At 39.5% G+C, this 13985-nt stretch overlaps 1 long non-coding RNA gene across 2 annotated transcripts in view; it reads right to left on the minus strand.

Annotated features, from left to right (window-relative positions):
* LOC114016432 (uncharacterized) overlaps positions 1-13985 on the minus strand; it is a 53849-nt gene that overhangs the window by 39487 nt on the left and 377 nt on the right. The gene's annotated exons all lie outside the window — the stretch shown is intronic.

Here is a 13985-nt window from a genome sequence, read left to right on the forward strand (position 1 = left end):
ATAGTGGATGAAGGAAAGGCTATGGTCTACCTAGACTTTAGTAAATCCTTTGACACTGTTTCCTACAGCATTCTCCTGGAGAAACTGAATGCTCATGGCTTGGGTGGGTCTGCTCTATGCTGGGTAAAAAACTGGCTGTACAGCTGGGCCCAAAGAGTGATGGTGAATGGAGCTACATCCAGCTGTCCTCTTGTCACAGGTGATGTTCCCCAGGGCTCAGTATTGGGGCCAGTTCCATTTAGTATCTTTATTGATGATCTGGATGTGGGAATTGAGTGCACGCCCAGCAAGTCTGCAGATGACACCAAGCTGGGCAGCAATATTGATCTGCCTGAGGGCAGGCAGGCTCTTGCAGAGGGTTCTGGACAGACTGGACTGATGGGCCAAGGCCAGTTGTATGAGGTTCAACACGGCTCAGTGCTGGGTCCTGCCCTTGTGTCACAGCAGCCCCACACAGCGCTACAGGCTGGGGCAGAGTGGCTGGAAAGGGCCTGGTGGGAAAGGGCCTGGGGGTGCTGGTCCACAGCCGGCTGAGCGTGAGCCAGCAGTGTGCCCAGGTGGCCAAGGCGGCCAGCAGCACCCTGGCTGGTACCAGACACAGTGTGGCCAGCAGGACCAGGGCAGCGATGGTCCCCCTGTCCTGGGCACTGGTGAGGCCGCACCTCGAACGCTGTGTTCAGGTTTGGGCCCCTCGCTGCAAGAGGGACGCTGAGGTGCTGCAGCGTGGCCAGAGCGGGCAGCGAGGCTGGTGCAGGGTCTGGAGCACAAGTCTGATGGGGAGCGGCTGAGGGAACTGGGGCGGTTTAGCCTGGAGAAAAGAAGGCTCAGGGGGAATATTATCACTCCGTACAACTACCTGAAAGGAGGCTGTAGCGAGGTGGGGGTCGGTCTCTTCTCCTAGATAACAACTGATATGATGAGAGGAAATGGCCTCAAGTTGCACCAGGGGAGGTTAGGATTGGATATTAGGAGAAATTTCTTCATGAAAAGGGTTGTCAAACACTGGGACAGGCTGCCCAGGGAAGTGGCTGAGTGACCATCCCTGGAGGTATTTTTGGAGATGTGGCACTTAGGGGCACGGTTGAGTGGTGGACTCAGCAGTGATAGATTAATGGTTGGACCTGATGATCTTAAAGCTCTTTTCCAACCTAAATGATTCTATGATTCTATGATTATTTGTCAACTCCAATGCTAAGGCAATGTTTTAAAGTGGCAGCCAGTTATGATTGTTCAATTCAAATAAACGTTTGGGTTTTTTCTCAGAGAAAAATAGGAGTTCTATAGGAACCAGCCACATTAACAAGTCTTTTCTCCTTGTCTAAATGCATGGGCCTTCACTCACTCTATGAGGCCACAGCTATGATGCAACTGAAAGTAAATACACAGCAGTATCAATAAACTAGGTAGGTATTGGCATACTCATCTGAGAATTTCACCTATGACTGAATACTGAATAATCTAAGCTACCATTAAACTGGCTTGCTTGGGTGAAGTTATTATTACCATTTCTACAAAACAGAGCACAACACAGGCTGCAAAGTCTACTGGAAAAAAATATAAAGCCCACCCTTGCCGACCTCTTTTCTGATGTGTCTGAACTGCTACTTGATATCCAGACTAGCTAATTTAAAGCTAGGTCATTGCAGGCAAGCTGAAGAACACATTTCCTGGTACAATTACTAGACTACAGATACACCTGGGGAGTTTTCTAATTTAAATAACACCCATACTGGCAAAAGAGCTTTTTATTTTGGGGAATAGCTTATCCTATTTACCTAAACAAAGTAATTCAGTAATTTCTTAGTCACAATATATTGTTAGAGTTCATACTATTCATATTACAATACTGGGAGAGGTTTTCAATATACGTGGAGATTATATGGTTTTGCCAAATGAAACTGCCTTTGTCAAATGACACCTGCAAAGTTTGGTTGTGTATTTTCATCTAAAATAGTATGTAAATCAAGTAAAACAATAATCCATTTTCTTATCTTAGAGGCACAATCATTCCAAAAGAGAATGCAAAGTCAAGCACTGAGCAATATAATCTTAAGGTCATCTTAAGGAAACGGTCGCACCCTCTACAGTTGATATAGAAAATTACTTCTGTGTTTATATAAGATTATTTTCTTGGCAGGAACAATGCTGTTTCACTGCAGATTTGTGTATTTTGTATCCCTGCAGCTAAGCTTGCAGCTGAGTTTAGGGTACTTTGATTTCTGCATGAAACTCAATTTTTTAGTTGAAAACACCATACAATCAGTAAAAGTTGATCTTAGAATGTGAATTTATTAGTGCAAACCTGGAGTTTAGAAATGAGAAGCTAGAGATTCAAGCAACACTTTATTCCTGGCTACTGTAAGGATTCTTTGTTTTCTGGGGCAACTCTGTCACTCAGCCTCCTCATATTTGATTGCTTAGCTGTGAAACACTTTGTTGCTGTCAGTATTTGCTGCTATATGTTACTGATTAGGTATCAGAGATGCTGTGATGGAAGGTACTGTTACTATTAAGTAAAATATTTGAAGAAAATTAACTGGCAGCTTAATGCAGTTTGTGGTATATTTGCTTTCCAGATACAGATTTATCCTGTCACTTATTTTGCACTAGTATGTTCCAGACTTGGTTAATACAGCAAAGTGGAGAACTAGGTAATCACATAGTTGTTTCTATAATATACTGCAGTTTGGCATTTGTAAGCTACAAAGTCTGACAACAATTTGAAAATTCCTCTAGCATTTTCCCCAGTGGCTAGGTTTGTTTCTGGTGAGCAACTCAAAGGTACGAGATCTGTTTGCTTTCTTGCTGCAATACGATAGCACATTAGCATCAGTCCTGATCCCTGAGAATATTGTAATTAAGATTTACCCTGCAGGAAATCCTGTCTAGTGAGTAAGATGAAAGTACCTCATTTCTCAGGAATAATAATTCCTCAACATTTATGAAGTGGGAACAGAGTGCCAAATATGATGTATGAAACAAATTGTACACTAGAAGATTTTGACTGACTTTTCCAGATCATAACCTTTAAAGGACTTCTAATAACAATGAATTCTGGTTGTTCCAGTGTCAGCTGCATGGAGATTCACAGGATGAACTAATATTCAGCTATGTGCACTCTGCATTACAGATCTGTTCTTGGATATTGCTCTGTATGTATTGTAATCTTCCCCATGACTTCACAAAGCACAGATGATTATATAATCTACTAGTCTCCTCTAGTAATCCCCAGATCTTTGGACCAATTTCAACTAAAGGGAGACACAATCGCCATATCTCTGACAAAGCTAGTCAGAAGAGGGTTTGGGTGATCATATAACCAACTTCTTGCTGAAAGCAGGACTAATTTCAAGTTAGAATTTGAAGTTAGAAGCTTGAAGAATTTCAAGATAAAACCTGATTTCAAGCTAGAAGACTAATTTCAAGTTAGAAGCTCAGCATTTTGTCCATACAGATTTTATAAATCTCTAAAAACGGTTTATCCATCTCCTAAAAAATCTGTTATAATTACATTTCTAAAATTTAATAGAAATTGTCATATGGGTAGAAAGGTCAATTCTAGTGGCATTGCCAAAGGCAAGGCAGATGGGAGGCAACAAATACACATTTTACTTGGCTTCTTCTAGTTAGCTACTCAGCTGATAGCTGAGATTATTACAGACTACTGAGGAACTGGCAAAAAAGAACCTGGTGAAAATACAAAGGATAACAAATAAGCTTTGTTAAGTCTCCTGTTTCCAGAATAGCTTGGAAGATGAATAAAGAAAAGAAGGTAGACAGAATTTTCATTTTTCAACTATTTTTTCACTTGTGAAATGCAGTTCCGTTTCATGGATGTTCATAACGAACATTAGAGATATAAAAAACATACATACATAACTGGCCCAGATTAAGAAACCTTACCTGAATTCAAATAAATGCAATCCACCTAGATGGATTTTAACTAGAATTCAGTTTATTTTTGAAGGCTGAATTCAGATGGGCAGATCTGGTTTTGTTATGTACTGTCTAATCCTGTAATACTTTCACAAGTTGATCGTTCTACTTGATGTAGCAGAGTTCACTTACAAACATATTAGAGCAAAAAAGCATCAGGCACTATAGAATGGATGCCAGTGTCTCAAATTAGGCTGTAAAACTCACAATTCTGTGGATTCATATAGATGGGAGCTAGTAAAATATAGTCAGCACTGATGTACTTAGACCTCTACATCTAGCTAAACCTAGATTTATAAGCAAATGTCATGGAAAAAATGGCTGTTTGCTTTGTTTATGGTTTTCATCAGAAACAAAAACATTATAAATGTAATATATTTTTATCATATCTTAGAGACTGTAGACTTCTGGATGTCCCATTATAGTAAGAAAATATCTGAAAGTTTATTGAGTGAGTGGCTGGCATATCAGTTGTCTAGCAATTGAGGACAGAAGTCTTTCTAATGCAGTTTTACCTGGGTATTTTGCTGCACTCTATCATACACATCTGTCAATAAAAAACCCCTTAAATTATTTGATATTATTTAGTACTTTACATCAGAGGCAATAACAAAGTTGAAGACTTCTCCAAAGCATAGAGCTTAGACAAAATTTGTTTTTCAGACTGATTTCATTGCTGTTTAAATTGGTATCTAGCCTCTAAGTATTAAAGAAAAATAGCTTAAAACGACAGAAATAAGTCTCAATATAGAGGTAAAGGTTTACATTCAAAGGACCCAAAGAAACTGGTTATACATAAGCATTGTAACTGTGGTTTCTGCATGGCAGCAGTGCATCCAGCAATATTTAGCAGTCCAGCACCATATATTCCTTAAAGGGAGAGTGACATCAAAACCACTAAGCATTTCAGGGATCCAGTAATACAGACTGATTTCTTCTTATTTGAGATGTGGAGGTTTGTTTAACTGACAAATTGGATTTTATTTCCCAGTCAGCTATATCTTTCTATGACCGATCATCATCCAGCCCTGAAATAAATGTTACCTGATTAAAGTAGTAAAGGTTAAAACATTTAAAACACATGCTGTAGATCTCAGAAATCAAGTCAAGATGTGTAAGGGTAAGAATTATTAGAGGATTTATGAAATCTGCCCTGAACAAATTAATTTATCAGTTTAGCCAAAGGCCTGTCAATGAATTCAAGAGCTTTTAAAAAAATGGAACATCTGTTGCGTATTTAAAGGTTCTGTTTATATGTGAATGTAGTGTATTACTCTTTTCAAGGTGGGATACACAGTTTACATAAATGTCTTTGGAAGTTAATTTGGAATTGCTCCTATGTCCTTGAGGATCAGGAATAATCCATGGAGGATTCCAGCAATCACTAGTCCTTGAACCTCTGGAGATTGAGAAGAATTAGATCTTGACTGAAGCTGAAAGATACATCCATGAATCTGGATAATGGCATTGTCAAAACAACCTATTACCTCACAAGATTTAATAGTAGCCTTCACTGACTGGAGTTTTTTTTAAGAAATCTAGATTATGCGGCTTTTTAGAAACAAGGTGGAATTCTCTCTGCATTCTGTGGTCTTTCTGAGATGACATAATAACCCAGGCTCTCATTTGTCCTAGCATTAAGTACTGACTAATCTCACTATGTTTTAGAAAATCATTTAAGCTAAACCTTAAGTTCACTAAAGCTAAAAGAATTTGTTTTACCCTCTCTGTTGTGAAAGGATGGTACTGGTAAGAAAATGTGCATTAAGCAAAAGTTTAAGCTTTTTTTTTTTCTTCTGATATCTGTACAAATATTCTGTTGTAAATGAACACCCCAGATTCTGTAGAAAACTGACTTGCTTGTGCTACTTTCTACTAGCTATATTAACTTCATATACGCACACAAGTATAAATGAATACAGCTACCTACTAATTTAGATTTTTCAATCTTCCTATATTTTGCCTAAAGTATTCCAAGAAAACACTACATGAATGCGGATGAATTCAAGCATTATGCATACCACACAGAAGACAGAACCTCAACAACTGGGCTTAGAAGATCTCTCATCTGCCTCATTTTCTATCATGGTTGCTGCCACTCCATTTACTTTTATGGCTCCAGTAGTTGTAGTAGTTAAATGATAAACATCAGTGAAGTCATAATAACAGCATATCTGTCTTGGCACAGAATTATTCCCTCCTACCTACACATACAGAGCTGGGTTAATCTCTTCAAGATAAAAAAAAAAAAGACATGCAATATGAGCAACTGGCTGTGATAAGAATACTCTTGTGAACATTTTTTTTCCTGCTGTTTTTAACCTTTTAATTATCCCTATGACTGTATGTTTGGATTTTCAGTATGTCTGGTTTGGCGGTTTGGTTTGGTTTTGTTTTTGTGAAAGTCAGTGGACTACACTTGACGATTGGCCTAGGGAGTCAGTCACTTGTGTCTTATACTTGCAACCAAAGACCCACATGGAGAGAATCAGCCCCTAGGACTGACCAGAAGAGACAGCTGAATTTGGAAAGGGGCTGGTAAATTCTGGACTGGGACTGCCAGTAATCTTGAATGTTGTCAGAAGACTGTGGTAGGCCTGTACAGAAAGCACAAGCAATTGAATGCTGTATATTTTTGTCTTTCTCTCTGGCTTTTTTTTTTTTCTTTTCACTTTATTCACTTACTGTACTTCAAGCATGAATCTTCTTAGGTTTCAGTGGGGAAAGTGAAGCAGTCAGCATGAAAGAACACCGTGCTGAAGAAAATTGGTCCATTCTCAGTGCTGCCCTGTGGCAGTGCAACTAATTTGATTACAAGTCTACTTAAAGTCAGCAAGCAGTCATCCTCAGAAACAAAAGTATTTTTATTCTTCCAGACTCCAATAAATGCTCTTCTTTGGCCCTGCTCTGTTCCTTAAAAAGCACTAGCAAAAATAGAATTTTAAAACTATTTTAACAATAAGTATTACCAAAAAAAAAAAAAAAAAAGAAACCTGTTCTGTTCAAATTAAGAAAAAAACATTAAGGTTGGGATCCTATACCAGAGTAAGACTGATTATTTGGGGTTTTTTTTTGCTTTCAAGGATTTTTTTAATAAGGAAGCCTACTACCTGTCTTTGAGCTGAATTAAAATAGTAAAAACAGGTTATGTTTTTAACAGTGATACCTTCTGTAAGTTATAGTCTTTATTTCTGTGGTTTATAAGTACCTTATTCTATATCCTACATCTTGAAAAAAATGTGGTATCAACTTAGAATTTACTGGATAAGGTGAATCAGAAAAAAAGAGAACAGTGCAGTTCGATGTAACTGAGAATTTGCTTACAGACGAAGAAGCTATGTATGTTTGATTTGGACAGTAAGACTTAGCTATTATGACATATGAATCAGATTTGCTATTTTGAGGTTTTATTAGGTTCTAATTGTTGATACGTGCATTTGGACAGCCCTAATTACAAACTAGGACTGAGTTTCAATTTGTTTGCAGGCCAATGTCACAGCATATGCAGGTACATGTATGTGTACAAACCAATAGATCGTTTTGAATAAACCCAACAGAGATCTTACCCATTACAGTGATCAGATACTGGACAACAATTTAAAGTTACATTAATCCAATAAAAGGCATGCACAGCAATTTTCTTCTTAATATATAATGCACTTCTGATGATTCCTCTAAATTAAATTAACTGTTAATATAACTGGCTTAATAATTCCTTTGATGCTTTAGAAATCATATTGTGGTATTTCTCCTATTTTAATTTTATCTTGAATATTATTTAAAAGCAAAGACTTGAATAAGTCTGACAGTAGTTCTGGTATTATAATCTATTGCCAGTGTCACAAAAAGTTTCAGATTTTTTTTTTTTATGTTAACAGTGAACATTGGACAGGGGCTCAGAATTTGTCTAAATCAAAGATATACTTTGCAGTGTGGTTCCCATTGTGTTATGAAATGTCTCTGTGCTTGGGTTACTGGTTTAATACATTTGTCACATTGAGAGCTGATTCAGCAGAAATAATCTCTGTCATACTGGTTCCAGACATTTGTGGTTTCTGGCATCGACAGCAGTCTGATCATCCTGGTAAAAGAGGTTAACTGACTTCAGAGTTAGGGAAACAACCCCCAGGAGCAAAAATACCCCTGCCTTCCATATAAACACACAGCATTCTTACATGCTTTAGGGAAACTGACTGGTGAATTGTTTGACAAGCCCCCAGTTCAGCTTGTGTAGCTCCAGTTCACATCTTTAACATATTTGTACACAGCTATAATATTCTCCTAAAAACTGCCACTTCATCAAACTACCCTGTTTTGCTAGATGTGTTGTATATACAGCACAAAGAAGAAATACAGGAAATTACTTGTATAACGTGCTGCATTCTACTCACAGCACTGGAATAGGATTTTTTTGCTTAAACAGGAGTCATATATTTTAATGGAGCTTCAGAGTTCCTTCTTAATGTGCTTTTTTTTGCGTATATGTGTGTATGCCTCTGCATGTTTCCTCAAAGGTATTGGCTCACACAATTAATGAGGTAAATTGCTTAAAACAGGTCAGAAAGGAAAAAAAAAGTTTTATCTTTAAAAGGATAACTACATAGCATTTTTCTTTCTTTTTGGATCATCATAGCAGCCTAGCAGTTCACAGCTGGCATCAGACTTCCAAGATGACCCTACAGTTTCCTTTGATTAGAGATGCTTTGGCTAAGTTTGACTTGATGACTAAGTCAGATGGCTGTTTTCATGGGTTGTGTATTCCAGGTTTTGTGGGTTTAGTTGTGAAAGCTGCAGTTCCAGCCTCCCACAAAAGACCACAGTTGCATCTCATCTGCTTAGGTTTTAAATGATGGCCTTTTTATCTCTTGAGGACTGCTTGCCATGTTTCCCCCCCCCCAAAAAAAAAAAACCCTAAAAACCTCCTTTCAATTTTAGTCTTTTTCATTCTCTGTGTGTGCACTACTTCTAAGTCTTTCCCTTCATGCTTTGCTGTCAATCAAAACTGAAATAAGTGAAATCAAACCTGAGGAAGCAAATACTTTTTATTTTTTTCCTCAAGGAAAAAAGGGATTACGGGAACTAAACTCAGCTGTAATCTCCATAAACCATTTCTATGACTACTGCTCCTAAGGGAAAGCTAGCTCTGTTCCATTTCTGAAATAATTTTTATTCATAAAGTGAAATGTGCAACACAAAATAAAGGATCCTCTGAAGAACAATTATGCTGATTTGGTCCACAAGCCTTTTGAATGTTCACATTCTTTCCTGAAACATTCAAAACTGCTCTACACAACTACCTGCTACAAATCCAGTGGAGCTGACAAGTCTCATTATACAGTTCCCACTCCAAGCAATCATGAAATCTGAGTGTTGCTGACATGATCTATTTATATACAATATTTATTTAAGGACAAAACTCTGCATTTTTCTCAAGCCACCCTTTAAACAGACACTCGAAGGAAATGAATCAATACTTCATAACACTTGTGGAATCAGTCTCAGGTTTATTCAGGCTGAGTAACACATCATCTAGCAGACAACCTTTAAAGGACAATTTTGCAGCAGCTTATAAGAATTATTACTACCCTGGCTTCTAAGAGTTACTAAGATTTAGGACTGGCCAGGATCTTTTTGAGAGAGAAGGGGTTAACAATACAAGGGGTACCTGATTTATTGAATTAAACTCTCAAGGTGTTATCTATTTTTTATGTGTTGTGCACATGTTAATTGTTTTGCAGCATTTCCAGACTTCCTCAACTAGCATTTTCAGGCTTTTATTTTACAATTGAGGATACAAAAGAAAAGAATGACTTGAAGATCTTATGAGTCATTAAGAATAACTGGAGATGAAACTCGAAGTATGCATATAGCTAGGTAAGAATGGGTACCACGTCTCTTGGCACTGGGCTACAGTACAAACTGGATTCTGCCTAAGCAATCTGCCTGGTATCTACAGCTCTTAAACTAATAGACAGCATAAGCAATTAGCCAGAACTCAGTTTATCCTACAGACTTCAAAGAGTCAAAGAATGCTTGAGACTGGAAGGCTAAAGAACACCTAGTCCAACCTCCCATGCTCAAAGTAGGGTCACCTAGAGCAGGTTGCTCAGGCCTACGTCCAGCTGAGTTTTGAGATTCTTCAAGGATAGGGATTCCATAACCTCTCTGAGCAAACTGTGGCAGTGTTCAGCCACCCTCACAGCTGAAGAGCTTTTCCTTATCCCTAAATTGAATTTCCTGTTTCAATTTGCACGCAATGCCTCTTGCCTTGGGCACCATTGAGAAAAGTATTTCTCCATCCTCTTCATACCCTCCCATTAAGTATTTGTGCACACTGACAAGATACCCCCTGAGATTTCTCTTCTTGAGGTGACACAATCCCAGCTCTTAGCCTTGTCTGGTATGGTCCAATCTCTTAATCTTCATGGCCTTGGACTTTCTCCAGTACGTTCATGTCTTTCTTGTTGTGGGGAGCCAAGAACTGGACACAGCACTTCAGATGTGGTCTCACCTGGGCTGAGCAGAGGGGAAGGATTTCCTCCCCTAATCTGCTGGGCAGTGCTCTTCTTAGCATAGCCCAAGATGCTGTTGGCCTTCTGTGCTGCAGGGGTGCACCACTGGCTCATGGTCAACTTGCTGTCCACTAGGACCCACAAGTCTTTTTGTGCAAAGTTGCTTTCCAACTAGTTGATCTCCAGCCTATACTGCTGCCCAGTGTTATTCCACTCCCAGTGCATTTCTAACGGCCTGTCGTAGTCCCTCTTGGATGGCAGCACATGCATCTGTTCTGTCAACCAGTCCTCCCAATTGTGTATCATCTGAAAACTTGCTGAGTATGCACTCTGTCCCATCACCCAAGTCATTAATGAAATGGCCAGTACAGACCACAGAGTATAACAGTAGTAATGGGAATGCAGCTGGACTTTGTGCTGCTAACAATCCTTTAAGACCACCAGTTCACCCAGTTTTCAGTCCACCTCACTGCCCATTTATTTAGTCCATACTTCATAAGCCTGTATATAGAGGATGTTATGGCATAAAGTGGTAAAAGCCTTGCTAAAGTCAAGATAAACAACATACACTGCTTTCCCCTAGTCCACAAGCCAGTCATTTCATTGTAGAAGGCTAATGGATTGGTCAGGCATGAGTCTGAACTCTTGAAGGCCTGGGTTACAATTCTGCTTTTTGCCTTGTTCCCTTCTCTCAAGATCCTGCACTCCACCATCTCACAGTCACTACAAACCAGGCAGAGCTCCCTGTATCCCTGCTGCTCTCTCACATAAGGGCCAATTCTGCTCCCCACTGTCCTGGCCTGTCCTTAAACAGCCCGTACCTGCCCACAGCAGCACTCAGTCATGTGAGCTATCCCTCCAAATCTCTTTGATCCCAAAGAGACTATAAGCCCTGCAGCTGCACACAAGCGTTCTAATGCCTCTTCTTTGTTCCCTGTGGGCGTGCATCAGTGTACAGACACTTCAGGGACAGAGTCAGGCTCATTTCCATGAAGAACTGATATCTTCTTGAATACCATTAATGGGTAATGTGTAAAATACCACGGCAAATGAACTGCTGGAGAGACGAAAGGCCTTCCAAAACATTAATTCAGTGTGTATCACATTACAAAGTTCCTCTTTGTAGCACTTTTAATGCTGCCCTGGTTAATGAATACCAGTGAACTGAACCACCTCTTACTCATTCTAGTATGGAATTAACCGACTGACATATTTTCAAAAATTCTAGAAACCTGTGCCTTCTGTGGGTTTCAGTTAGACTTGCAAATGCTGAGCGCATGTGAGAATCACTAGCTTGCTTTGTTTCCAGACACTGACGTGGAAGATGCTGTAAATGTAACTAAGCTGCTCTTTTTAGATGCATATCAGTTAACCTATCTCCTCTCTCTGTCAAAGAAGAGTGAACAGGAAGGCCACAATGTTACATGTGAAACACCTTCAGCCATACAGCACCTATTTTAAAAATGCTTATCCCCATTAGCCTGGTTGTTACCAGAGCCTAACACTTCTCCTAGGAAATCTAAACCAAGTCAAATACAAGCAGAGTTCAAATTTTCATATAGAATTTTGATATATTACACTTTCCAGTAATGGCAAGAGCTTTTCAGAATTAAATCCTTTTCAAAATATTTCCCTGAAGAAATACAGCGTGAGACATTTTTGATATTCTAGCAAGTAACTTGTGCTAGAAAAATTTCTGAAAGGACTTTTATGTTCCAATAACTTTTATAGATACACAACAGAGCTAAACAATTCTCTGGCCTCTGAAAATATTTTAATTACAGGCTTGGTCCTTTAAGGGTACTGCATGAAAGAAGTCCTAATCTAACTGGGCCAGATTGTTTTCTAGCTTTTTTTTTTTTTTTTTCCCCCCTCCAAAGTGGAATAAAGATACAGAAATTGCTTGTAATTTGTGAAAGGAATTTTAATGGCAAGAGGAAAACTACCCATTGAAATAAAGCTAACCAACTGTTTCTGGTAAGAGTGTGTTCCTTCCTCCCTTTGTTCTCCCTCTTGAAGGGAAGGGTTTCAAGACTGTACCTAACTGTAACGGAGACTCATCCTAGAGATTTCACTGAGATTTTCAGATGCAGTTCTGTTTCCAGCTAAGCCACTGAGGTCTTATAACTGATGTAAAAGAACAATGGGATCCTTGGAGTGTAGGCAGAATTTTACTACCTGTTTATTAGAAAAATTAAAGTGTTTAAGCAAGAGTTTAATCTGTTTCTTATTTTCTTCTGTTGTGAAGTCATAACATTGTATTTGTGACTGTAAAACAACAGCTGCACTCTGCACAAGAGTCCTTATTATGCACAAATATCTTGGTAAGAATGAAATGCAACACAGCATATGTTTTATTTTTTAACAACTTCCTCCAACATATATGGTGCCTGACATTCATGTAGTTTGTTGTTGCAGCAACCGTACTGGTGCTTTCACGCCTGCTATTTTCCCATTAGTCTAATGTAATTGGCTGATCAAACACCATCCATCTTTCATTAACTTCTGTTAGAACAAAATTCTGGCTAATAACAGGCAACTTAAAGAAGCAACTTAACGCTGCTCCAGGTTGCGCAGCTCTTCATTACTCCTAGATCTGGCAGGTAGCTGCATGCAGAAAGAGCATGGAGACCCACATATTGCCTTGCCTTGCTCCTGAAAATACTGTAGGATTTTTCATTAGCTGGTCTGACTACTCATCTTCATTGTATGCAATTTTACTGCATATGACAAAAGGATGCTGGTTTTCTTTTCTCAAATGCTTAATCCCTCCCTAACATGTCGTTAAAATGATTCACGTTTCAAGATAATTAGAAACAATGACAGATTCATCGCAGACTGATGCCATCCACATTAAAAAAATTAAACAAAGTAGCTTTAAAAATAATTTTGCACAATATGTACACACATACACTTAACTTTTTTAAGTGAAACTACTTATTATTGTGCTATTAAATTCATGTGAAAGCATTCTGTCAAAGTAATTGGATGGATCTGGGAAGTCATGCCCTTTGTGTAACACTCTGTTAAATTGCCACTGAGCTATGAGGCCAGCTGGATAGATTCCTTGGTGAGGCTGAATTTTTTCAGCAAGACCAAGATGGTCATTACCGAGCATTTTCAAAGTGTTACTGCATCCCGGCAGGCTCTTCTGAAAACGGAAGGAGGTGGAACCGTTGTGGACACTAGGCCTCTCTCACTGCAGCCTTTCCAAGGGCTGGGTCTTGCTGCACGCTCCCACCACCCCACCACGGCCCCCCACCGTGCTCTGCCAGCACACCCACGCCGCCTTCCCCTGCACCGGCTGCTCCTCCGCACCCGGCTGCCGCACCTCTGCCATTTCTTCGTAGAGAAGAACTACAGATTCCGACCCCCTCCCCTTTCCAGATTTTTCTACAAACAGGGGCTGCACTAGGAGGAAACTCAGTTACAGTGCAGGTAGTATGGGTCGAGACGCCCAGTCACTCCAGCCGCGGTTGTTACGAGCCGCTCAGGGGCCACACTCGGGGCAAGGCCGCATTCCCACCGCCGCGGGCC

The sequence above is a fragment of the Falco cherrug genome, chromosome Z (assembly GCF_023634085.1).
Source record: "Falco cherrug isolate bFalChe1 chromosome Z, bFalChe1.pri, whole genome shotgun sequence".
Lineage (NCBI taxonomy): Eukaryota > Metazoa > Chordata > Aves > Falconiformes > Falconidae > Falco > Falco cherrug.